The sequence below is a fragment of the Macaca fascicularis genome, chromosome 15 (genome assembly GCF_037993035.2).
Source record: "Macaca fascicularis isolate 582-1 chromosome 15, T2T-MFA8v1.1".
Lineage (NCBI taxonomy): Eukaryota > Metazoa > Chordata > Mammalia > Primates > Cercopithecidae > Macaca > Macaca fascicularis.
The window spans coordinates 120,043,198-120,070,244 of NC_088389.1; the positions used below are offsets into that span (position 1 = coordinate 120,043,198).

Here is a 27,047-nt window from a genome sequence, read left to right on the forward strand (position 1 = left end):
GGGATCAGGGGCCGGCTATGGAGCCAGCTCTGCCCTGAAGGGGTTGAAGCCCACCCAGCCTGCAGCTGCTCCCTGCTGTGGGACAGCCCTGGAAGTTCTGCAGCTCCCAGCAAAGGTATTGTCTCCCCGTGTTCACTTTGCTAAACTGATGTGATCCATGTAATCAACCTGAAAATCTGCAGACATATCATGCCAGAGACACAGCCTGCAGCTTAATTTTAAGAATGCAGCACTCCATGGTTCCTTTGATTCAGCTGGGGTGGGAGCTGCTGGAAGGTGATATGCAAATTAATGCAAATGCGAAGCAATTCGGAGTGGCTCCGAATCCAGATCCCTTTTGTTCTTGGCTATAGTGGGATTAGGCTCCTGGGCTGAGGATAGCAGGACTGTCTTATGAACGTCTTGCCCCTGAGGGTAAATGCTATAGTTTCTCAAACCTCTGCTAGTTGTTAAATTGTCTGCAAGTATTTTGACCCAGTTGAAGCTAATTTGAGTTTATAACTACCTGTAACAGGGCACTGGAAAATTAAATTAATTGCAACTTAATTGACTTAAAAAAGAATTCACCAGGTTTTAGTTCCATTTGGACGTTCAGTCCTATTTTGATCCTTTGTGACCTATAGTCTCTGTCACTTTTGTTTTTTGTTGTTGTTGTTTTTTGAGACGGAGTCTTGCTCTGCTGCCAGGCTGGAGTGCAGTGGTGCCATCTTGGCTCACTGCAACCTCCACCTCCCAGGTTCAAGCGATCCTCCTGCCTCAGCCTCCTGAGTAGCTGGGACTACAAGTGCGCGCCACCATGCCCAGCTAATTTTTTGTATTTTTAGTAGAGATGGGGTTTCACCATGTTGGCCAGGATGGTCTCGATCTCTTCACCTCATGATCCACCTGCCTCAGACTACCAAAGTACTGGGATTACAAGCATGAGCCACCACACTCAGCTGTCTCTGTCACTTTTAAACATGACACCTGGGACCTTGACAGGCTGTAGCCCTGAGGCAAGCGCCATACCTTTAGATGGTCTCTGGTTCTAGGTTCTACTAAAAGAAGACCTGATAAAGTGGCTATAGTTTAAATTCTGGAAAGCTTGGTCACCCCACGAGGTCCCTGGTGAAATTTGCATGTCACTTAGGTTGGCAATGCCTATGCCCTCCCTAGTGGTGCCAGCAAGGCAGTCATTTCTCTAACCTACCAGCTGCTCCTGTGAAAAGCGACATTCAGTGCAGAAAACTGGGATGGAAAGGAACTCCCCTCCACTTCCTGGGTGCTGATGAAAGCTGCTGACATTTCCCCTTCCTCTAGGTGCAGAGGGTGCAGGCCCATTTCACAATGGGGAAGACTGATGCTCAGAGAATAGCCAGTATGCTTGATCATACTGACGGCATGTGGCAGAGAGGACTGAAGTCCAGGTTCTACTGTGGGCAAAGCTTGGGCCCTTTCCACTCTGCTGTGCCTTCTTCACCACCACAGTGACCTGGACATGAAAGGCCTGCTTGGATGAGCTGGTGGTGTCACTAGCAGCAGCTGCTAGGGTACCAGGCCTGGCGGGCTTGCCATCCTGGCTTCCCTACTGGCCGGGTATGTGGACCTGTGTGATGGTGGATTGTATGTGTCAACTTGGCTGGGCCATGGGGTGCCAAGATATTTGGTCAAACATTCTCCTGGGTGTTTCTGTGAAGGTAATTTTAAATCAGTGAACTGTGAGGAAAGCAGATTGTCCTCCCGTGTGGGCCTCATCAGTTCATTGAAGACCTGAATAGAGCAAAAGGCTGATCTTGCCCAGGAGGAGACAGTTGCTTTGGACTTCTCTGTACCACTGGCAGACAGCCTTCAGATGCCCGCAGTGTCAGCTCTCCTGGAGCTCCAGCCTGTGGCCCACCATCTCTGCCAGTCTCTGTATTCATGTGAGCAAAGTGCTCTAGATTCTCTCTCTATACACACTTCGCTGGCTATTTTCCTCTGGAGAGCCCTGACTCATACAGTTGCACTGAGCTTTTTGACTTTTCATATCTCCCACTTTTCTGTGCTCTGCAATAAAACACTCGAATCACAGAGATGGGATGATGAAGGCTGGTGGTCTTTAAACTTTAGCAAGAACCACAACCATTCAGAGGTTTCTTAAAAGCCAGGTTGCTGGGTCTCAGCCCAGGAGATCCTGATTCAGCAGGTCTGGGATGGGACCTGGAATTTGCATTTTTACATGTTCCTGGGTGGTGCTTTGAAAATGACTTCTGTCAATGACAGTCCGGAACAATGACTGACCTGCTCTAAGCATCTGATAAACAGTGGCGACTGTGCTTACTGACTCATGTGCTCTGAGAAATGTTTCTGCTGTGGGAGGGCTAGCAGTTTTGTTGGGCTTATTTGGTGTGGACGCAGTTCCCAGGTATCCCTGAACTCATTTTCAGGAGTGGGGACTTCGGGGAGACCATAAAGGAAGGACCTGGTACCCACAGACCCACCCTAATCAAGTTTGTCATGGTCTTTCCCTGCGTACAGCGCAGGTCTTCATGGACTGCAGCATTCGGGACCTGAGTCCATGCCCATGCAGAGGCCCACTGCACTTCCAGAATGCAGGCAGGAGAAGCTGTAATAGATTCTCACCCTGCCATTCGCACTGATGCTCACATTCTAAACAGTCAGGTGAGTGAAGTTTTATTGGACTCTGCAGACGTAAAAATTTGTATATTTGGCACTTTTTAGAATAATTGAGTGTATTTTAAAACTGATCAAAGGCCGGGCGCGGTGGATCATGCCTGTAATCCCAGCACTTTGGGAGACTGAGGCGGGTGGATCACAAGGTCAGAAAATCAAGACTATCCTGGCTAACACGGTGAAACCCCTTCTCTACTAAAAAATACAAAAAATTAGCTGGGCGAGGTGGCGGGCACCGGTAGTCCCAGCTACTCAGGAGGCTGAGGCAGGAGAATGGCGTGAACCCGGGAGGCGGAGCTTGCAGTGAGCAGAGACCGCGCCACTGCACTCCAGCCTGGGCGAGAGAGCGAGACTCCGTCTCAAAAACAAACAAAGAAACAAACAAACAAAAAATCTTGTCAAAAATCCTGGCTGGTTTAAGGGGTTATGCCAATCTGGATTCTATTATTTTAAAAAGAGCAGGAAATCAGAGAGACTAGTCTGAATTTTCAGAATCTTTGGAGATTGAGAGCCGGGGCCTACGGTCCCAAATTTGGAGAAAATTCCTTTGAGATGACACATTTTATTTTAAGGTGCCTTCGTCAAATTCCACAGGGCATCAGGAGCCGTGTTCTGCACCCTAAGAGTGGGGTGTTAGCTGTGCCTGCTGCTGTGGGATTCCTATCACAGGGGACTGGGTCACCATGGAATGACCGATGAGCTCCTCTCCTCTGTGTCTGGAACACAGGCAGCAACGGCACTGCATACACAAGGGTAACCCACACAGCTGCCTGCAACCACCTGCCCTTCACAGCCCAGATGAGCCATCATTTTACATTAGTAACTGCCCAGGCTCAGACTCGGGTGAGCCTGGGCAGCTGCCGGCCTCCACAGTGAGGGGAGAGGGGCAGTGAGCAGGTGTGGGCAGGGAGAGCCCATGGCAGTCCAAGGACCTCAGCCCAGGGCAGCTCCCTTGACTTCAGGTTTTTTTTGTGTGTGTGTGTGTGAGATGGAGTTTCGCTCTTATTGCCCAGGCTGGAGTGCAGTTGCACAGTCTCAGCTTGCTGCAACCTCCGCCTCCTGGGTTCAAGCGATTCTCCTGCCTCAGCCTCCTGAGTAGCTGGGATTACAGTCATGTGCCACCAAGCCTGGTTAATTTTTGTATTTTTAGTAGAGATGGGGTTTTACCATGTTGGCCAGGCTGGTCTTGAACTCCTGACCTCGTGATCCACCCGCCTTGACCTCTCAAAGTACTGGGACTACAGGCGTGAGCCACTGCGCCTGGCCTGACTTCAGGGTTTTTAACTGAGCTCATTGTTGGGAAGAGCCATGGGACAGTTGATGGACACAGCCTTGGTCAGTGACTGCCCAGCTCAGAGTCTCTTTGGAGGCTCCCAGGGATGGGCAAGGCTGGGCTGCTTGTGCCACGCTATCTGGGACTCAGGAGGGGTGCAGACCAGGATTAAAACCCCCTGTTTGATTCCTGCTCTCTTCCCAGGCAGAAAGAGCTTGGGTATCGCTCCGGGTCAATTATGTTCCGGATTAAATGGGGATGCTATAGTCTTTTGGGAAGCTGGCAGGAATGAGGGCTCTGACGCAGCAGGGCTGGGGTGGGGCCTGAGGGTTTGGCTTGCTACCCAGCTCCTGGGAGAGGCTGCTGGTCTACAGGCCACACTTTGAGTAGCAGGGTTCTAGTCTCCATGGATGCTCCTCTTGATAGAGACAAAAGCCACCTTTGTAATCCTGGATGTAATTTGGAGTAGGGGAAGTCCCTCCGTGTTTTCTGACTTCCCTTGGCACCGATTTTCATCTCTTCATGGCAAACTCTGTACCGTGAGGGGCCATATGTATGGGTGGCTTCAGCAGTGCTTGGCAAAAATGTCCCTGTGTCATGAACTCATGGTCAGTTGAATGAAAAAGGTCAGAGATGTCCCCCGCTAAAGCATTTATGGGAGCAAGGCACATTTTCCATTTTGGTAAAACAGGAGGTCAACTTTTGCATGTGGGTCTCATGAGAAATTTCCAGCTCATTCCAGCAACAGGCCCTGGATTCTTAGAACATCTGCCTAGTGACTTATCAGCTTGAATTTTTTCTCAGGCCTGCCCGCCAGGCTCTCCTAGTCTGACGTAGAACATGTCACCAACTTAGTGGCTACCATCTCCCTTAGAGGCATTGTTTGCTTCAGATGCTCACTCCTGACGGAAGCCAAGGGTCATAGTCCCAAAGTCCATACTTTCTCTCCTCTCTCAGTGACAATCCAGTCCCAGTAGGACAGTGGCCCCTTGGCCGCTGGGACTTGAGCTATGTTCAGTCACTTCTTTTCGCTTTGATGTGCTCACTTTGCCTGCTTTGAATTCACTCAGTCTTCCTCTTTCTCTGGCACATTCAATGCTTTGGGTTCAGGTCATCCTGTTACCCAATTCCCTCCAGGACCAACCATTTCCAAACCCTCAACCCTCACTCCTCTTCTCCCAATCCCACTCTAGCCTCACCTACTCCACAGCCCTTTCCAGGGGACGTGCAGCCCCCTGCCCTTCTCTGTCCTCCCGTGGACATACATCACCTTCTTCAGTTGCAGCCAAGGTGTCTTCATGTTGCACCATTCTCTCTAGTGTGTTTGTTCATGTCTCTTATTTTCAGCTTTCTTTATTAGCTGGAAGGGCCCTGGTGTACCCGCATCCCTCTCCAGAGAGTTCTGTCTGGTGATTTGCACACAAGAGGCCAGGAGAATTGCCATGTAAGGTCTGAGTGTCCACCTCTAGCTCTTTCTTGTCTCTTAAAGAAACAAAATACAGGGGTCGGGAACAGTGGCTCATGCCTGTAATCCCAGCACTTTGGGAGGCTGAGGCGGGAGAATCGCTTGAGCTCAGGCGTTCAAGACCAGCCTGGGCAAAATGGCGAAAACTCATCTCTACCAAAAACACAAAAATTAGCCAGGCACGGTAGCGCGTGCCTGTACTCCCATCTATTCGGGAGGCTGAGACACGAGAATCACTTGAACCTGGGAGGTGGAGGTCACAGTGAGCCGAGATCATGGCACTGCACTTCAGCCTGGGCGACAGAGCAAGCCCCTGTCTCAAAAATATAAAATCAAATTTAAAAATAGTAAAATAAAATAAAATAAAATGCAGAAAATACAGGGATGTGAGTGTGTGTTGATCCCTTGGCGCCTCTTCATTGACAGTGAGACTGCAACAATCCCTCGATCCAGAAATAATCCCTGCTTCTTGCCCCTACCTCACAATTTACAATATGGCAAATTATTCTGTAGCATTTGCATGTTAAATGGGCAAGAGAACTTAAAAAAGAATTCATTGAATGTCTCTGGTTAGAAAACAAAGACTCACCTCCTCTGTCAGAAAACTGACCTTTAGAAACCAGGCTTGCAGATGATACAAGATAAACTAAGATAAACTCAACACCTGCAGTTTACACTGACATTCACATTTGCTAGCCTTAGGGACTCTCCAATGTTGTGAGGCTTTTCACATCTTTTGAAAGCGGGGAAGAAAGACCTAGACTTCTTAAGTTTCATTAGGAACCTTCAGGAATGGAGGGGGCTGAGTATTTCCATCCGCCTGGTGACCTGGAGCCCTGAGCTAGTGGCCCTCAACTATTTTAAGGTTGATTTGTATCTGCCCTGAACCTCATTCACATGCAAATTCTTTTTAAATAGGAATTTGTAAATGGAGTGCACACCTCTAAGAGCCCTGCAGCTACTTGTCCAGTCAGTGTCTTGCCTTCTTTCTGAGTTACTGTTGGAGCCACAGCCGAAATTAGAGAGGCATTTTCTGTAACGCTGAGAAAAGCAGGAAGCGGTGAGAGGCTTGTTGCAGAACACGCAAGGCTGTTTGGAAGTGGCCCCCCCGTCCACCTCCCACCCACTGCTCTGTAATTTCCCCAGGCAAAGCTGAAGGAGCCTTTCTTGGAAAAACCCTGATAAGGTTGCTACACAAACGTTGGGAGAGTCCCTGATGGGCTGTGAGGGGCCATGTGGGGCCAGGGGCGGATAGGGGAGCTTGACTCTGCAGTCCCCAGGGCAGTCTGACTGCCCAGTGCCTGGCGTGGGTGAGCTCAGGGCTGCTCTGTGTGGGGGCGTCCAGGCCTGGCTGCTGATGCCCTGTGGCTGAGGCCACCTCCATCTGCATTAGCCAGTTTGGAGATTCAGCTGGCCCCCCAGGCAGTGGAGGCCAGTAAGGGTTTCTTCCGAGGGTGACCACTCAGGTTGAATTGGTCCAGGTGTTGAGCCAGAATTAGCTCTGTTTTCTGCTAATTTCCATTCCCTGATTCTGCTGCCTGCTACAGGAGTGATTTTGGATTTAGGCTGACCTGGTAGACTTCTGAAAGACAGTGCTTTGGGTTCAAGTTGTCCTCAGGTAATTTATTACCGAATTTCCTCCAGCACCGTCCCGTTCCAAACCCTCACTCCCTCTTCCTTTCCCACTTCAGCCTTATCTTCTCCACGGTCCCTCTCCAGCTTGTATCCAGCAGCTGGACTCTTCTAAGAGCGTGGTATCAATGCAAGATGCTATTTGGTGCTTCCTAGGTAGATACTGTAGTAAGTCCGGGTTTTGGGGGCCTGATACTGGGGGACCTGCTATGAGAAAGAACACAGAATTATAATTTACATCCCCCCCACCCCCGCTCCCACCGCTAAGATGGGGGTAGAATGTGAACTGCTGGCAGTCTGAACGCACTGCGGTTCAAATCCTTTACTTTGTCAAATTTAAGAAAAGGTACAATAATGATTATCGGTTGCTAAGGCACCTCTCAATACCATGAGTGGCCTCTGTAGGTGAAGGGTCTTTAGGCCTAGTCATCATCAAGGCGTGGGGGGTCCATGCCATAGCTAGTAACATGGCTCTAGAACATTTCAGAAGCACCAATACCATGCTTTGGCCATGGCATTTATTCTAAAATAGTATCCCCATATGTGATAGCAATACTAGAGGAAATACATAACAGAAGGAATCTTCACACATTCCATCATTCTGGCAAAACAGCTGCTCTCGTCTCAGTACGAATGCATGTTTTTAAACAGTTGTAATGATAACCTTGGAGTAAGGAAGGCCTTTCTAAGAAAGACACAAAAACCTGGGAAAGATTGACACACATAAAAATAAAATAATGTGGGCAACGCATTTCCAAGTCTAAAGACAAATGGAAACATGGGAAAATATTTGCAACTCATATCGTAGACAAGGAGCTAATTTTCTTAATTTATAAAGAACTCCTATAAATCAATAACAAAAAGACCAATAGTCCAAAAGGATTAAAATATATTAGTAAAAGTTTTCAGACAAGGGAACACAAACAGCTTTTAAGCGCATGAAATGTGTAAGAGCTATATTGAAAAATTTAAAGAGCAGGGTTTTTTTGTTTGTTTGTTTGTTTGTTTTTTGTTTTTGAGACAGAGTTTCACTCTGTGGCCCAGGCTGGAGTGCAGTGCCACGATCTCAGCTCACTGCAACCTCCGCCTCCCAGATTCAAGCAATTCTCCTGCCTCAGCCTCCCGAGTAGCTGGGATCACAGGCACCTGCCACCACTCCCAGCTAAGAGCAGGCTTTTTTGTTGGTGGTGAAAATTGACAAACTGATTTTAAAATGTAAGAAATCCAAACTCTTTGTGGAAGAAGAATAAAATGACGACTCACTCTATCCAAAGGAAAGATCTGTTAGAAATCTAGAGGAATTAAGACGGTGTGATGTTTGCACACGAATGAAGAGATCAATGTAAAAAAAGACATTTCTAACTTAAAAATCACACAATCTCTAAGTTTGGAAAGGAGACCTGATGGTTACAGCCATCAGTGTGGCCATCCCGTAGGCCACGAAGCTTGCCTTCGGCCAAGGCCAGAGACAGGCACTCTGAAGGACAGATTAGGGCAGGAGCTTTGTGCGAAATGGGTTGGATACACATGCATATTCAACAAGTTATAGGAGGAGCTAGGAGTATTCATGAGGTGGTCCTCATGCACGTGTGCAGAACTGACATGTATGTAACATATGACTCATGTCTACCTTGGGGTTGAGACTGAACACTTAAATGTATTACAATCAGGCCCTATACCTCAAAAGGTCTTTTCAGGACATGAAAGGATTCAAGTGCATAGCCTCTGTAAACCAGCCAGAGCCGGTAGTGTAGTTGTGGCTGGTGGAACAGGCGTTCAGTTATTCAGCCTCTGTGAGCTGGATGAGTTGTAATTGCTTTAATACTGCTTATCTCAAGGCCAGAGCTTGTTTAGCTGCTAGAGAAAGAGAAAAACCTTGTGGCAGTTGCAACCTAGTTCATTCTTTTTTCTTTTCTTTTCTCTCTCTCTTTCTTTCTTTCTTTCTTTCTCTCTCTCTCTTTCTTTCTCTCTCCTTCCTTCCTTCCTTCCTTCCTTCCTTCCTTCCTTTCTCCTTCTTTCCTCTCTCTCTCTTTCTCTCTCTCTCTTTCTTTCTTTCTTTCTTTCTTTCTTTCTTTTTGTCTTTCTTTCTTTCTCTCTCTCTCTCTTTCTTTCTCCTTCCTTCCTTCCTTCCTTCCTTCCTTCCTTCCTTCCTTCCTTCCTTCCTTCCTTCCTTCCTTCCTTCCTTCCTTCCTTCCTTCCTTCCTTCCTTCCTTCCTTCCTTCCTTCCTTCCTTCCTTCCTTCCTTCCTCTCTCTCTCTTTCTCTCTCTCTCTCTCTCTTTCTTTCTTTCTTTCTTTTCTTTCTTCAGAGTCTCACTTTGTCACCCAGGCTGGAGTGTGCAGTGGCGCGATCTTGGCTCACTACAACCTCCGCCTCCCCAAGCAATTCTCCTGCCTCAGCCTCCCGAGTAGCTGGGACTACAGGTGCGTGCCACTGTGCCTGGCTAATTTTTTGTATTTTTAGTAGAGACGGGATTTCACTGTGTTAGCCAGCATGGTCTCAATCTGCTGACCTTGTGATCCACCTGCCTTGGCCTGCCAAAGTGCTGGGATTACAGGCTTGAGCCACTGCGCCCGACCAGTTCTTTCTTTAAGTGGAGGAGTATGTGACTTAACCCTTGTCTGGCATGGGCTTAGGTCCTGTTTATAATTTGGTACTTTATTGCCACAAACAGTCTGTTCTGTGAGTCTTACGATCTCTATTTCAACATTAGTGCTGGTCAGTTGTTTTGTCTAAACCCCAAAAGGAAGAGAGTTTAATGAGGCGTGTCTGACTGCCTGTCCCATCATGGAAATTAGTTCCATGGGGTCTCCTTGGCCAAGACGGGGTTTGTTCAGTCATTAAGGGGTTTAGAATTTTATTTTTAGTTCACAAAATATAGGGTCTAGGAACAGTTATGTATGGTTATTTGTATGGATGCTTGATTTATGCAAAAAAGATACCATAGTACAGAGGGAACATTTTCTTCCCTCGATAAATGAGGAATAAAATTTCTATCCACATAGAAAATATTTCTTCTGACTCCCACCTCCTTTCAAACTCAGAATGAATTGCACTTCTAAATGCAAAAGGCACGAACAATACAGCTTTGAAAAATATAATATTTTTATGACCTTGGAGCAGGCAAATATTTCTTAATTAGGACACAAAAGGTGCAAAAAGGGGAAATGTTGGTAAGTAGGACTCCACCAAGATTGAGCATTTCTGTTCCTCCGAGGATAACTTTACAAGACTTAAAAGGCAACCTCAGAATGGAAGGAGATAATTGCAATATATAAATCTGACAAAGAACTCATAATCAAAATATACAAAGAGCTCTTACAAATCAATAAGACATGACAAAAAAAAAAAATCAATGTGACGCATTGGCACTGCCCAGAAAAGGAAATCCAAATGTTCATGAGCAAAAGGAGGTGTTCAGCTTCATTAGTCACCAGGGAAAACCACAAGGTGATATCCTCATGTACAGCCACAAAATTGGCCAAAGTGAAAAAAATCCTACAACTGACAAGGGCCAGTGTTGGTGGGGGTGTGGAGCAGCCAGCCCCCACCCACTGCTGGTGCGGGGTACACACTGGTACAGCCAATCTCGGGGCTGTTCGGCAGTTTCCACTGAAGCTGAGCACACACCTGCCCTGTGACTAGGAGAAACAGTGTCTGAAAGGAATCAAGAATGTTACGTGAATGGGTTCACTTTGTGCATGCCTCAGTATGTACGATATACTTCAATAAAAAGTTAATAAAAAGAGCAATGAAAAAAAAACAAACGTTGCAGAAGTTCCAGAAATGTTTTAAAAATGTGATAACACTAGTTTAGGGAAATAGGCATTCCCACATATTGCTTAGTATAAATAGTTTAAACAAAAACACTGGTCACTACCCACTGATATTTAAAATGGGAGTTTAAAATGATGCACCATCTGAGAAAGGCCATTTGGCATTCTCCATCAAAGTAACAAATGCAGTTTGACCCCTAGTTACCTCTAGAGAGACTTGCGCAAAATGACGTTGAGGAAAAGAGTTCAACTCTGCAAAATATTTGAAGAGATTTATTCTGAGCCAAATATGAGTGACTGTGGCCTGTGACATGGCCCTCAGGAGATCCTGAGAACTTGTGCCCAAGGTGGTTGGGGCACAGCTTGGTTTTACATTTTTTGTTGGTTTGTTTGTTTTGAGACTGAGCTTTGCTCTTACTGCCCAGACTGGAGTGCAATGGCTCTATCTCGGCTCACTGCAACCTCCACCTCCCGGGTTCAAGCGATTCTCCTGCCTCAGCCTACCGAGTAGCTGGGATTGCAGGCATGTGCCACCACACCTGGCTAATTTTCCATTTTTAGCAGAGACAGGATTTCTCCATGTGGGTCAGGCTGGTCTCCAACTCCTGACCTCAGGTGATCTGCCCACCTCAGCCTCCCAAAGTGCTGGGATTACAGGTGTGAACCACTGCACCGGCTGGTTTTACACATTTTTGAGAGACATGAGACATCAATCAAATTCATTTGAGATGTACATTGGTTTGGTCTAGAAAGGCAAGACAACTTGAAGGGGTTGGGGGAAGTGAGAAGTCCTTCCAGTTATAGGTAGATTTAAAAGTTTTCTAATTGTCATTAGAATAGAAAGGAATTGTCTGGGTTAAGATAAGAGATTGTGGAGACCAAGGTTCTCATTATGCAGATAAAACCTCCAGGGTAGCAGGCTTCAGAGAGAATAGATTGTGAATGTTTCTTATCAGACTGAAAAAGGTGCCAGACTCTTAGTTGACTCTCTCTTGGATCAGGAAGAAGGTCTGGAAAAGGGAAAGGGCATTCTCTATAGAACGTAGATTTTTCCCCACAAGAGGTGACTTTGCAGGGCAATTTCAAGATATGGCAACAAAATATATTTGGAGTTAAAATATTTTGATTTCCTTCCTTGTTATGTGATGTTATGCCAAGTCGGGTTGGAAAGTAAGCCACCACATTATATAGGGTTAAATAAAATCCCTCTGATGAGACTTTATGGTTTGTAGAGTGTGACTCTCCAGGCCCCTTAAGTAGGAATTTGGGCAAAAGAAGAAAAACAGTCAGCGTTTAGTCCTCAGTGATATCACTTTTTGTGTAAAGCAAAACTTTGAAAATAACTTCAAATGTCCCCTGTTAAGTGGGGAAGATTCATTGAACAGTTCTTCATTTTGCCCATATGTGGGAAGAGGAACTGAGCTTGGTGTGTGTAGTATGGTTTTTGGGATAGATTTCCTGTAATCATAAATGTCTTGATTCTCTGAGTTTCCTTCCTTCCTTCCTTCCTTCCTTCCTTCCTTCCTTCCTTCCTTCCTTCCTTCCTTCCTCTTCTTCTCCTTCTTCTTCTCCTTCTTCTCCTCCTCCTCCTCCTCCTCCTCCTCCTCCTCCTCCTCCTCCTCCTCCTCCTCCTCCTCCTCCTCCTCCTCCTCCTTCTTCTTCTTCTTCTTCTTCTTCTTCTTCTTCTTCTTCTTCTTCTTCTTCTTCTCCTTCTCCTTCTCCTTCTCCTCCTTCTTCTTCTCCTCCTCCTCCTCCTTCTTCTTCTTCTTTTTCTTCTTCTTCTCCCTCCTCTCTCCCTCCCTCCCTCCCTCCCTCCCTTCTTTCTTTCTTTCTCTTTCTTTCTTTCTTTCTTTCTTTCTTTCTTTCTTTCTTTCTTTCTTTCTTTCTTTCTTTCTTTCTTTCTTTCTCTTTCTTTCTTTCTTTCTTTCTTCTTTCCTTCCTTCTTTCTTTCTTTCTCTCTCTTTCTTTTCTTTTCTTTCTTTCTTTCTTTCTTTCTTTCTTTCTTTCTTTCTTTCTTTCTTTCTTTCTTTCTTTCTTCTTTCCTTCCTTCTTTCTTTCTTTCTTTCTCTCTCTTTCTTTTCTTTTCTTTCTTTCTTTCTTTCTTTCTTTCTTTCTTTCTTTCTTTCTTTCTTTCTTTCTTTCTTTCTTTCTTTCTTTCTTTCTTTCTGTCCTTCTTTCTTTTTTTCTCTCTTTCTTTCTTTCTTTCCTTTCTTTCTTTCTTTCTTGGAGTCTCACTCTGTCACCAGGCTGGAGTGTGGTCGCGTGACCTTACCTCACTGCAATCTCCGCCGTCCGGGTTCAAGCAATTCTCCTGCCTCAGCCTCCCGAGTAGCTGGAATTACAGGCATGTGCCACCACACCCAGCTAATTTTTGTATTATTAGTAGACATGGGGTTTCACCATGTTGGCCAGGAAGATCTTGATCTCCTGACCTCGTGAACCGCCTGTCTTGACCTCCCAGTGTTGTGATTACTGGTGTGAGCCACCATGCCCGGCCAGGTTCATCTTTCTTTAAAGGCTACTGCAAACTTAGTGAAATGAAGGTCTATAGCCTTTAGTGAGTGGAAAATACTTAGTGAGTGTTAATAATTATGAAAATAGGTTAGTTGTACAAATGTGAATAGGTAAGCCAAACAGCTAGGAAAGGAGTGTTTGAAAAATTTAACATATATATGTGTGTTATGTTGCTAAAAAGATGTTTCCTTCCTTGTAAAATGAAATAGAATTTTCAGAGATATAACTTGATTATTTTTGAAATTAAAAAATCATTCTTATATAAGGTTTGGTCGCAAGAAATTGCATTGTTTTAAAATTTTTTAAAAAGTCATCTGAGAAGCAACAGAACATTACACCTTGGAGAAGATTTGAAAAGCATTTGGCAGACATGCATTTGCTGAATGGTCCCCAGGGAAGATCTCGGGGAAAGCACTGACTATAAATCTAGGCTGCAGTTAGTTTTTGTTGACAAATTTAACCCCAGTTGCTACATTGAAAATTTGTCTTCAGTGCCCCCTTGTATTTGCATCTGGATTGTGTGGGGTGAAATGCCCATTTTCACATGTTAAATTTCCCCAGGGAAGGGTTGAATCATGAAAGGCAGAGCTGGGAGGGGTGTGGATTGTTTGGGGGGTTCTACCTGGTACCAGTTCTGTGATGGAGGGCTGGGGGCTGGGGCTGGTCTCTGGAAGTCCCGCCCTCCTGTTCTCCTCTTTGGGTTAGATGACACTAGCTTGATCACTGGAGGAAGAACATCTCCATCTCCTTGTTTTTCCTGGGGCCTAAACCAGGGGGTGCTTATCTGGCCCGATGGTGAGGCACAGGCACGGAGGGAGGTGAGAGCCGCAGTGTGGGCCAGGTGCCTCCCTGAAGGCCGGGTCTTCCATCCTTCTCATCACTGCGGGCTTCAGGAACAGGATTTTAAACTTTTGGTTCAGAGCCATTAGTGGGAAGTGACCAGTGTTTTTGTTTTTGTTTTTTTTAATGTGTAGGAGAGCAGAGCAGAGGAACACCAGTGCATTCTGCCCATGGGAAGCCCGCATTGTGAGCCTTCCGTCCTTGGCGGTCGGCCGTGTCTAGAGGTGCTGGCTGACAGGCAACATGCCTTTCTTCCTTCCTTTCTTTCTCTCTCTCTCTCTCTCCCCCTCTCTCGGAGTCTCTCTCTGTCTCGGCTCTCAGCAACCTCTGCATCCCGGGTCCTGGTTCAAGCAATTATCTCATCTCAGCCTCCCGAATAGCTAGGATTACAGACTTGTGCCACCATATCCAGCTAATTTTTGTATTTTTAGTAGAGATGGGGTTTCACCATGTTGGCCAGGCTGGTCTTGAACTCCTGACCTCGTGATCTGCCCACCTTGGCCTCCCAAAGTAACGTGGATTTCTTTATGGAGCCAGAGAGAAGTTCGAAAGCCACTGTTCTAGAAAGAGTTCTCCCTGGCATTTTATTGAAGTGATTTGAGTTTGAAGTCAGTGCTAGCAGCGTTTGGTAGTCAGGCCACCAGTGAGAGCTCAGCTTCGCCATTCTGGAAGCCTCTGTGCTTTGCTCCCCTCCATGGAAGAGCCTCACCAGTGAGCCTTTTGGGTCCCCTTAAAATGAGCCAGAACATCGTTGCTTGGTGCTGATCAAAGAACATAACTTTGTCCCTCCTCCTAGGGAAGCAGTCGCCATAGGCTGGCACAGACTGGTGGGGTCAGCCTTGCATGGGGAACAGTATGGGGTCCTGCCCAGTGCCCCCATCCAGAGGCCTGTCATCAAGAGAGATGAGCCCCTGAGCAGCCAGTTCAGGGGACACTGGTCATTGACATGAGGTGCCACCACCACTTCCCCACTCTGCACCCGGGTGGCCTCCCAGCTCCTTCCTTACCCTCCAGGCCTAATCCATTCCCCACTGGGCACATCAGGCCACAAGGTCTCCTGCTTAAAGCCTTTCGCGGGCTTGCCACTGCTTCTAATGCCTCCCGGTCAACTCCCTGCTGCTGTCCACATGGGCAGCTCCCCTGGCCCCTTCTGACCTGCTCACTGTCTCCCCAGCTGCCCACCCGACCCCAGGCCAGCTCATGCTGCCTGAGCAGCTCTGCCATACTGCTCCTGCACGCTTCTCCTCACCTTTGCATGCCCGGCTCCTGGTCACCTGCATTTTGGCTACACGGTGCCTCTTTAGAGACCTTCCCTGCTCCCATCACTCCTGAAGTCCTGTCCTCTCACTGACTCGTTGTCCTGTTGACACCCTCTTCACTGTTCTGGCTGACTATGGCTGCATTTAAAAGCACCTCAAAGCTCAGTGGCTTAGAACAACAATTTGTTATTCTCTCCTATGGTGCTGTAGGTAGATTGGGCTTGGCCACACCATCCTCACAATGGTGAGGTTTTGGATCCAATCAGACAGTGCCCAGACCTGGAGTCTCTGAAGCCTCTGCTGAGCGAATGTCCAGGATGGTGCCTTCGTCTTTGTGTCTGGCCAAAGATGTTGGCTTTCAGCAGTCCTCTCGGTCTGGAATCTCAGGAGTGCCCATATGAGCCCTCTCCACTCAGCCTCTCCCAGCATGGTGGCCAGGTCCCAAGAGGGAGCAGCCCAAGGGCCAGGTCCCAAGAGTTGATAAGGAGTTGCAAGGCCTCTAATAGCCTGGGCTTGGAATAATCAGAGCTTAAATTGGTTGACAAAGTCACAGAAGTTGGCCCAGATTCAACTGGGAGAGATGAGGCCCTTGACAGGGACTGGCAAGGCCACACTGTGGAAGAGACAGTGGGATGCTAGATGTTGTTCAACCATCTTCGGCAAATGCAACCTGCCTCTTCAGACTCACCTGAGGTCACTGCTTCCATTTCTTTCCTTTCTTTCCCTTCCTTTCCTTCTGTCCTTCCTTCCTTCCTTCTTTCCTTCCTTTCCTTCTGTCCTTCCTTTCCTTCCTTCCTTCCTTCCTCCCTCCCTCCTTCCCTCCCTCCCTTCCTTCCTTCCCTCCTTCCCTCTTTCTTTCTCTTTTCCTTTCTTTCTCTTTCTTTCTTTCTTTCTTTCTTTCTTTCTTTCTTTCTTTCTTTCTTTCTTTCTTTCTTTCTTTCTTTCTCTCTCTCTCTCTCTCCCCCTCCCCCCCTCCAATGGATTAGAAGCAAGGGCTTTGTCTAAATAACCCACAGTTGGGTTCCATCACCTGAAACATCTATGCTAAAGTGGGAAAAAACCCATGAAAGTTTTCTGTTGAGTTTGACAGGGAAATAAACTCTATCTGATTAATCTCAAAGCAATACGCCTCTCAGCCTTAGTGCATCTTCTTGGAAACCTCTGCGCTGTGACAGTGGAGTGGAGAAAGAAGCGAATGCGCATACTGAAGCACAAAGGAAGAAAGATGAGGCAGAGGTCCAAGCAAACCGCTAGCTTGTTGCACCTGTGGAGGCCCCAGGAGCAGAAACATGAGTGCCAGAGGCTGGGGATGCTGGTACAAGTTGTTGAACTGCATGCTACTGTCTAGAGCTTGTCTCAATGCATCTAGAACTTCATTGCCATCTGATCACCGAGACCACCTCTGAGACCCACCTTTCTCATGACCATAACTGTCCATGTTAGTCCTTTGCCCTGGACCTGTGACACTCTGGACTATTTCTGTGTTCACTTGTGGCCGAGTGTAACAATCATAGACTAAATCACCTCTTCTGCTGTCTTAGCTGAAGAACCAATACGTTTGGAAGGAGAAGCCTAAGTAGCCAGGATTGCTGTCAAGTATTTAGGGGCAGACTGCATCTGTATCCCCATTCATTCTTTTCATTCAACGCATAGTAAATGACATTCCTACCACATGCCAGTAACAGCACTGGGTTCTAGGGATTAAAACAAATGTGAAAGAGCGCCCTTCCCACCCCCGTTCTCTCTGTTGGTGAATCTCATGTGACCTCCAGTAGTGACATTACTTACCCTTTATCGTGCATGTGCTCCATGCCAGGCATTACACTGAGATGGGTGTGCACATTGACACTGGTTTTTTGAATTCTTACAACAAGCCTGTCAGTTGGTTGTCAACATTTCTTTATAGACATGGGTTGTGACCTTTAGAGAGGTTGAGAGATGTGCTCAGAAATCTACAGCTCATTTTCTTTACGATTACAGCATGCTGCCACCAAGTACTGGTACCCTCGTCAATGGCAGCTGTTAGTGTCATTGGGCCTGCTGAAGTCACGTGGTCTCTGCTGCTGCCTTGGGCCATGCACACCATGTTCTCATGGCGGCTTGGTGGGGGTCCCGTGGGCAGTAGGTCCAGTGCAAACTCATCTTATTCAACAGTCAAGAGTCAACAGAAAAGAGTCCGAAAAGGAAATCCGATCTATGACTAAGAAGTCCACAAAGTCCGTCGGGCTTTATGTGAAAAACTAACCTGCTTAGTGCCAGGCCTGTTTATTCTTGGCTAAAAATGACTTCCTGTTTCTAAGAAAAGAGGCCTCTGGTGGATAGAAAACATTTCTTACAAAACAACTTTTGCTGAGCTTGGGCCCAGTGACTCAATGCCATGTGGATTATATTTCCTATAAAATGCTCCGGGCTGAAAAATCAAGGGTAAAAGTATTGGACAGGGGCTTCTGAAAGTGGGTTGTCTCCAGTGTAGACAGGGCTGTTTCCCCACACTCCTTCCTGGGGAGACGGAGTGCCCGGTCGGGGGAGCCCCGGTGGGGAGGGTGAGAGGCCTCGCTTTCCCTTTGCTCTGGGAGCCTGAGGTTGTCCTCATCTGCTAGGGCCTCTGCAATGAGCACCATGGACCGTTCAAGGCAGCTTAAACAACCGCGTCACAGCTTAGACCTTCACTGCTGATCGATGCTGCAGGTGAGATCAGGTAGGGGCTGGGGCTCTTACTGAACTTGCACCCTGGCCTCTTCCCCTTCCCTGCCCCGCATCTCTCCCTCCATTTGTGCTATCCAGGAAGAAACCCTTTAAAAATCACATGAATCCATGCTTGAACTCTGCTTCTAGGAGCCAGTTTTATGGCACCAGCGTGGTGCCGGGCACAGAGTAGGTGTGGAAGTGCCCGTGAGTGAACAAGGATGGGCACTTGCTCTCCCAGACACCAGGCAAGCTTCCCGCGACACGAGAACTCTCGGATTCCCCACAGGTCCCACATGGTGAGCAGTTTGTCCTCACTTTACCGAGGAGAGGCAGAGGAAAGGTGAGCCATTTGGCCAGCCTGTGGCAGGCCGGGGATCTCAACACAGGTCTGTGTCACCACACAAGCCGTATAGCTGTCCCCATGGCCTGGGTGAGGGACTTCACCTCCTTGTGCCTTGGATTTCTCATCTGTTAATTGGGAGCATTGTTTGTGTGTGAGGATTCAGTGCAGGACACATAGCCTAGCAGTGACTGCTAGCCCTGAGCGACGGCTCAGCATGCTGGCGAGGACTAGACCAACACCTCTGTACACACACACACATATGCGCACACACGCCACTCACTACACACCCATGTACATACACTCCCATGCACACATGTATGCACACGCACATGCACATCCACAATACACCCCACATATGCATATGTATGCACATCCACATACACTACACACCCACACACATGCATAACCCCCACATACAGGCATGCACCTACGCACCCATTCACACACCCTCATACATGCACACATTCAGCCACATCCACACACACCTATGTGCATACGCACATATATACATGCATGCACATAGACTACACGCACACATACGCATACATGCACACAATGCGTATACACGCATACACATATGCACATACAAGCACACCACAGAACACACATGTACACATGATATACAAGTATGCAGTAACATGTATATGCACACATATGCACACCTACATATCTCTATACACACATACACATATGGGCAGCCACTGAGAACACTGGCATGCGGGTTCAATTAATACTGGCTCGTGGCAAAATGTTGTTTGTTTAAGGAAGTTTACGGTGAAAAAAAGTGTCACAAAGTCCCTGGGCTCCCTCCTCCCTCCCCAGCCAGAGCTACGGTTGGAGCACAGGTGGGGCAGAAGCATAGCTCCATGCCCATGCCTCATAGAAGGTGAGCAGGCAGCTCTTGGGAGAACTCGACGGTTCCCTGGGTGGCCCTGGGCATTGGGTCCCCTCTGTCAATTTTTGCTACATGGCCATCCCCTCTTTGCTGGTTGCTGGGGACTCACATTGAGCACTGAGAAAAGCCCCTTTGCTCCACCCCTGTCTAGGGAATGCAGGGCCTTTACTCCTGCTGGGGCATTCCAGGAGCCTCATGAAGCGGGGGAGACTCTGGTGGCTGCTCCCGCTCCCGCTGCCGCTGCCGGATCACAGTTGGTGCCTCCAACTTGGCCTGGCCTAGAGCCTCATCTGGCTTTTTTGAAGTGCTATCTTCAGCTTGAAAACAGAGCCTGAGGCAAAGGCTGCTGTGATTACCGTGGGGAGCGGAAGCCCAGGGAAGCAGGGTGAGGGGTGGGGGCAGGGTGGGGTGTCCTAGGAGGACAAGCAGCCACATGGCCACAGGCACCTGTGCCTCTTGTGGGGCATTTCAGATGGGTCGAGAAAACAATTGGGCTTCAGAACAGCCTGGCAGTGGGGCAGGGGAGGGAGGGAATTCCCTGCCGGGCATCTCTCACCTCGTAAAGACCCCCACAGCGTTAATTCTCCTACACTCATCCTGGGGAAGCCGGAGCCTGCCAGGTTCAGTCTGGCTGAGGGGTCAATGTGCAGGTGCGGTGGCCCCTCTCTGCTAGTGGACACATGCATGGGCTCTGAGATCCCTAGCGACAGTGGCATTACTCTCAGGGACCAGGGAGGCATGACAGAGGTGTAGATCCAAGGTGTCGTGGTAACAGAAGCCCTTACAGGAGCGATGGGGAGTTATGGGGAATAAGAGGCCATCGCCCTCGCCTCCATTCACAAGCAGCAGTATGCGTAAGAACCATCTTGGTCCTAGTCTGGGAAGGTCAGGACCAACCCTTGAACCTCATTTCAAATAAGCATTTCCAGTGATGTGGATTCCTGGGGGTCACAGGTGAGACTGGTCCCTTGTACCCAGAAAATCCCCTATTCCCCTGGAAAGTGGGATGTTTTAGTCACCTATTGCTGCTTAACTAATTATACTCCAAAACACAATGGTTTGAAACAGCAGCACTTATTACCACCCAGTTTCTGCAAGTCAGGGATCTGGCCATGTACAATGGTGCACAGGCTTACCTGGGTCCCCTGCTTCAGGGTCCCTTATATATAGTGTTGACCAGTGATGTGGTAGTCTTTTTTTTTTTTTTGAGATGGAGCTTTCCTCTTGTTGCCCAGGCTGGAGTGCAATGGCACAATCTCGGCTCACCGCAACTTCTGCTTCCTGGGTTCAGGCGATTATCCTGCCTCAGCCTCCTGAGTAGCTGGGATTACAGGCATGTGCCACCATGCCCAGTTAATTTTGCATTTTCGATAGAGACAGGATTTCTCCATGTTGGTCAGCCTGGTCTTGAACTCCCGACCTCAGGTGATCCACCCGCTTTGGCCTCCCAAAGTGCTGGGATTATAGGTGCGAGCCACCGTGCCTGGCCTGTTGTAGTCATTTTAAAGTGTGAACAGAGGAAGCTCTATCTCAGTCAGTTTAGGCTGCCATAACAAAAAGTAGCGCAGACATGGTGGCTTAAACAACAGACATTTATTTCTTACAGTTCTGGAGGCTGTAAGTCTAAGGTCACGGTGCTGGAAGATTCAGTGTATGTTGAGGCCCCACTTCCTGGTTCATAGACGGCCATGTTGTCTCTGTGTCCTCTCATGACAGAAGAAATGAGAAAGCTTTCTGAGGCTTCTTTCATGAAGACATTTAATCCCATTCATAAAGGCTCCCCTCTTATGACCTAATCACTTCCCAAAGACTCTACCTCCTAAAATGATCACATTGGCCTTAAGATTTCAATGTGTGAATTTTGGGGAATGCAAACATTCAGTCCATTGCATACTGCATCCTTACAAGCAGGTTCAGCAACTCCTTGCCTGTTGGACAGAGGGCCTTGGCTCCTCATTGGCTGTTGGTTGGAGGCTGTCCTTGGCTTCTTGCCCTGTGGATTTCTTCAGCATGACAGCTTGCTTCAACAAAGTGAGCATGTGAAGGAGAGCAAGCTCAAGCATGAGGAAAGTCACAGTGTTTCATGGCCCTATCTTGAAAGTGGCCTCCCATGCCCTTTGCTGTATTTTGTTCATTAGAAGCTACTCACCAGGTTCACCCTGCTACCTCCCCAAAGAGAAAGGATCATTAGAGTGTAAACTCTACGAGGTGGAGACCACTGGGAACCATTTCAGGAGCTGCCTAACTTAGGCTGTTCCCTGGCTCTTAATAATTTATGTCCCACAAGGTCCCCCCCAAGTCTCATTACATTACAGCACTAGCTCAAAGTCAAAAATCTCATCATTTAAATCAAGTCCAGGGGATGAATGAGGCTCCTTAGATGAGGTGGCCTAAGTACAGATCTTCAAGTACAGCACTTTTCAGTCTTATACTCATGAACTCAAGACACAAGTTACCTTCCCTTCACTCACTCTACATGCAATGGAGGGACAGGCATGGGATAAACAGTATAATCTTTTCTGTTATAAAAGGGGAAATGGGAGGCACACAGGAGGCACTGATCCACAGCAATTCTGAAGTACAGCTGGGCAAACATTGGAATTTTTTTGATTAGTTCTCAAGGCCTGGGAATCATTCTCTGTGGCTCTTGGCTCCACCCTCTGGGCTCTTACTTTTGTCCTTTTAGTATACTTACTTTTTTATGGAAGACAAAAGATGTTTGCCTCTGAGCAGTTAGTTCTCTCAGCCCCCTTCCTGACAGTCAAACGTTGAGGTCCAATTGACTCTTTTCATTTTGCTTGCCCTGGCTCTGTCCCTTTTAGTTAAAGGTGGAAGTGTTTTTGCTGATGTAATTTTTTCAAACAATTTGTGGGTTTTCTATGAATCTCGCTGGAACCCACTTCATTAGATAAATTAAGCTGTGGCTTCAAAGCCACAGTTACCTATCTCTTTGAGATATGTTCTTCTCTACTTTGGACTCCTGCTGAGAAAGATTAGGGACAATACCTGAGGCTTTTTATAGACCCCATGACTCATTTAAGAGGAATTGTGGGTACATGATTTTTTAAAAGGGCCTTTCATGTGTCTCAGTAGTACTCTGATATTACAACTGTTCTGATATTTTAACAAAAGATTGCACAATCACATCTTGCCTTTATTTCTAGACAATTTTGAATGTTGCTTAGATATTCTTAATTTTAGCATCTTTTGCTATTTGCAAAGGATGAGAATTTTCTGTGTCATCAAGTCTTTCTAACAGTTCTTTCTTCAGTTTTGCGTTCCCCTCTCACATGTTATTATAAGCAGCAAGAAGAACCAGGTAATGCCTTCAACATTTTCCTTGAAGTTCTTATCTAGACTACACAGTTTGCTAGGTCCAAGTTCTGCACTCCACATAACTGCAAGCAGCAGTGTAGCTAAACCTTTTGCCACTATGTGATGAGAATCCCTTTCCTTCAATTTCCTGTAACATATCCCTCACTTCCTCTTGAACCTTCACTGGCAGTGTTCTCAAAGCTGAGGTTTCTGCTAACAATTTGTCCAAAGCAATTTAGGTTTTCTGTATCACACACCTGAAAATCCATTCACATTCATCCACTGTCCAGTTTTGCAGCCACTTCTGCATTTTCAGGCTTTTTTTTTTTTTTTTTTTTTTTTTTTGAGACAGAGTCTCTCTCTGTTGCCCAGGCTGGAGTGCAACGGCACAAACTTGGCTCACTGCAACCTCTGCCTCCTGAGTTCAAGTGATTTTCCTGCTCAGCCTCCTGACTAGCTGGGATTACAGGTGTGCACCACCACATCCAGCTAATTTTTGTGTTTTTAGTAGAGACCGGGTTTTGTCATGCTGGTCTCGAACTCCTGACCTCGTGATCTGCATGTCTCAGCCTCCTGAAGTGCTGGAATTACAGGCATGAGCCACCGGGCCTGGCCTCAGGCATTTTTTATTGCCACATTACATTGATACTAAAATCTGTCTTAATTATCTATTGCTATATAACATATTAACCCAAAACACTGTATCTTAAAACAGTCATATCTATGATCCTGTAGCTCAGGAATCTGAGCAAAACTTAACTGGATCCTCTGCTTCAGTGTCTGGTACAGGCTACAGCCAAGGTGTCAGTCACAGCTCTGTCATCTCAAGGCTCGACTGGGGAGGGATCTGCTTCCAAACTAACTCATGTGGCTGCTGGCTCATAGGCTGTTGAACAGAGGGTTTCAGTTCCTTGCCACATGGGACCTTCTAGCGTGACAGCTTGCTTCATCAAAATGAGCTGAGAAAGCAAAAGATAGTGAAAGCAAGATTAAACTCAGTCTTTTACAAGGTGACCTTGGAAATGACATCCTGCCAGGTTTGTCATATTTTATTAATGTTTATTCATTTTATTTATTTGTCATTCACTAGGTCCAGCTTATGTGCACACACATACATGCCCACACACAAACACACGTACATACTCGCATACACTCACATGTACACACATATTCATAGCTGCACACACATACACTCATATGCATTCATACACACACTCTCACAAACACATACACTCATACACACATACACATATTTGCATACATACTCATTCATATATACACATTTACTCATCTACACACAAACACACATGCACACATACCCACATACATATACTCACACACACACATAGTCTCACAGATACACTCATACACATACCTATATATGCACATTCCCATGTACATCCATACACATATACACACACCACACACATTCATATACACATAGACACCCACACACCCACACATGCATAATTATACACTTACATACCTGCACACATACACATAGACACACACACACACACATATATACACACACACATACATACACACATACATACCTCCCTCACATACATGGTCACACAAAATATGCCTAGATGCATGCACACATGGTAAAGGTATGAATTCTTAGAGCTAGGAATTATTGTGAGCCATTTCAGAAACTGCCACAGGGTCTAAGACATAAGAGGCCCCCATGGAGACCCCTCCTCTGCAGTTTTTGGGGCAGAAAGTCTATGCTTCTTTGTTCCATTTTTTTTGGGGGAATGGAGCCTTCCCCATACCTGTGGCAGTAGCTGTGGAGGCTTCACAAGGCATCACATCCAAGAGGGCTCCCTCTCCTGGCTGTAAGTTGGTGCTGGCCATGGCTGGGAGCTCAGCCAGGGCTGTGCCACAGAAAGCCCCTCCCTGTGCCTCTGTGAGCCCTGGGCTTCCTCACAACATGGCAGCTGTTCTCTCAGAGCAAGTGTTTTGAGGGAGTGAGCCAGGCTAATGCCTTGGCAGGCACGGCAGGCCATGTCTGCTGAACCCTGTTGAGGGAGGCAGGGATAGAGGTTCCCCCAGGTTGGTGGCAGGACCTGGGTTCCCCCACTTAAGGTTGAGTGGTAAGTTCACAGTCAGAAGAGCATCTGAGGTAGGGTAGGCTGCTAAGACTTGGTGGGGAATACACTCTTCCCTACTAGCTAATGGAATGATGTAATCCCCCCAAAAGAATGAGCCAGTAACTCATTACTTTCCCTCCCAAAGAGCACGTGTACAACCTACTAGGTGGGTTGGGGACTTGGACTCAGGAAGGCCTCTAAAGGCAGGGGTTTGGCCCTGGGGAAGTGTTGTGGGCAATTATTTTAGGGACACAGAACAATCAGAAAGAGTTTGGTCAGCATGAGGCCACACTCACCCCGCTTCAGTGAAGGTAACTGACTCACCTCTGAGACTTGCCTTCAGCCAGGGTGTTCAGGGCAGTGATTGACAAGTGGAGAGGTGTCCTCGGGGGACACCAGGACACCAGGGTGAGTCACTAGGCAGAGCCACCAGAGTGATCCTGGTCTCCTCCACTTCCAGAGGTGCCAAGGCTGCAACTCCACGGAAGACAGGAGCCCTGAGACCTCTCTGAAGCCAAGGCCCTGGGGCACATGGCTGAGGCCACTGTACTGGGCTTTGTGGACGTTCCATTAGCTAGTAGGGAAGAGAATCCCATGCCTAGGTTGTTTCTGAGCATGGCAGGGGCCACGTTCCTCAAAGGTGGTTTGCAGATTCTAGGAGGGAGAAAGCTGTACTAGGCGGTCCCTGAAGGCCCGAGAGGCAACGGTGGACATCGTGAGACCAGCTCGAGCCGGGGTATGGGGACCTGAGTTGAGAGCAGCAGAAGGGCTGCTTTTCTCCTACATTCCTCGTCTGCAACTTCAGGGCTGGCTATCACTATCTGGCCCTCTCCAAATCCTCAGGGGCATTAGGGTCACTGCCTGGTGTGTAAAAATCATTAACAAAATGTAAAAGGTTGCAAAAAAATGGCCTCTTCAGCATTTCATATTGGCTCCTTCATATTTCATATTTCCCAATATCTTCCAGCTGAAGCCGTGCCCCCTGGCTTCCTGGCGCACAGACCCTCTGCTCCAGCGCAGGCCTCCTGCTGTGACTCTTCTCCGGTACCCTCTTGGCAATGGTTTTCTCCACAAAAAGAGCAAAAGCCTTTATCTGCTTTCAGGAACTTTGGGAAACTCCTTCAGCTGGCTGGGGAGATGATTTTCTGGTTTTGATCTTTTCCCTAGCAAGCTTGGTGTACTCAAACAACTCTCTACATCTCACTGTGCTCTATCTTCCTCTTTTATAAAATGGCAATCATGCTAACCAGCCTCTCCATCTGCGGGGTTGCATGATCCATAGCAAATATCCCCTGATGGATAAGCATGGTGCTGAGAGGCTTGTCTACGTCAGCTGTGTAAGCCCCAGGATGACCTGCACACAGGGAAACTAAGGCACACGGAGACCAGCTCGTAGTCAGTGACAAGTAACCTGCCAAGAACGGTGGTTTAAAAGCATATCTTGCAAATTCTTGGACACTCTTGTCATCCCGAAATAGAGTCTAACCCTCCTCCCTTGAATACGGGCTGGCTTCAGTGGTGGAAATGACCATGTGTGAGTTTGAGGTTTGATTAGAAAAGATGACACAGCTTCTGCCTGACTCTCAAGACCCTTGTTCTTGGACCTTAGCTGCCATGCTGGGAGGAAGCCCAGCAGCCACACGGAGAGGCCACGACAGCCGAGGTCCCAGCCAAGCCAGCATCAACTGCCCAACACATCAGTGAGTGATCCTGCAGAGCTTCCCATCTCCTAGCCACCGCAGCTGATGCTCTGAGGGCGGAGGCGAGCTGTCCTTGCTGGGCACTGCTTAAATTGCAGATGTATGAACAAAATAAAAATGGTGGTTATTTTAAGACACTACATTTTGGGTCTCTAGGTGTTTGGGGGTGGTTTTCTTCCAGCAATAGGTCCCCAGTCTTGTGCTTTTAGAGTCCTTGTCAAGAAGTAAAGTACAATGAGGAGGCGAGCCACGTGCCCCTTACCCTATCCAGGTCTGCTGCCTAACGTTCATCCCACCCACCCGCAGGAAGCTGGAGCCTGAAGCAGGTTCTGAGGGCTGCTTGGTGCTAAGTGCTGGTATTTCTGGTGCTTGGTTCGCTGCTGCTCCCTGGCAGTCACTGGAGCTGCTTAGCTCGGTGTACTTAACCCACATCATTAGAGGAAAGGAAGTGGCTGAGGGCATCTCCCCACACCTCAGGGCCACTAAAGCAAACGCCTGGGCTTAGAAGGCAGCATTATCTTGCCCTGACCCCCAGCATCTTACAAGCATTTTCATCTTCACAAGGGAGCGGGAGGAAAGCCCTTCCTGGCTACGGGGCTT

At 47.5% G+C, this 27,047-nt stretch overlaps 1 long non-coding RNA gene across 2 annotated transcripts; it reads left to right on the top strand.

Annotated features, from left to right (window-relative positions):
* Positions 1-26,587, top strand: LOC123569083 (uncharacterized). Of its 2 annotated transcripts, none has more exons than XR_010581636.1 (3): positions 1-115; positions 2,497-2,640; positions 26,357-26,587. It is a non-coding gene; the product is annotated as an uncharacterized lncRNA (long non-coding RNA). The 2 variants fall into 2 exon arrangements; XR_010581635.1 differs by lacking the exon at positions 1-115 and adding an exon at positions 1,416-1,575.
* Positions 26,588-27,047: the final 460 nt, after the last annotated feature.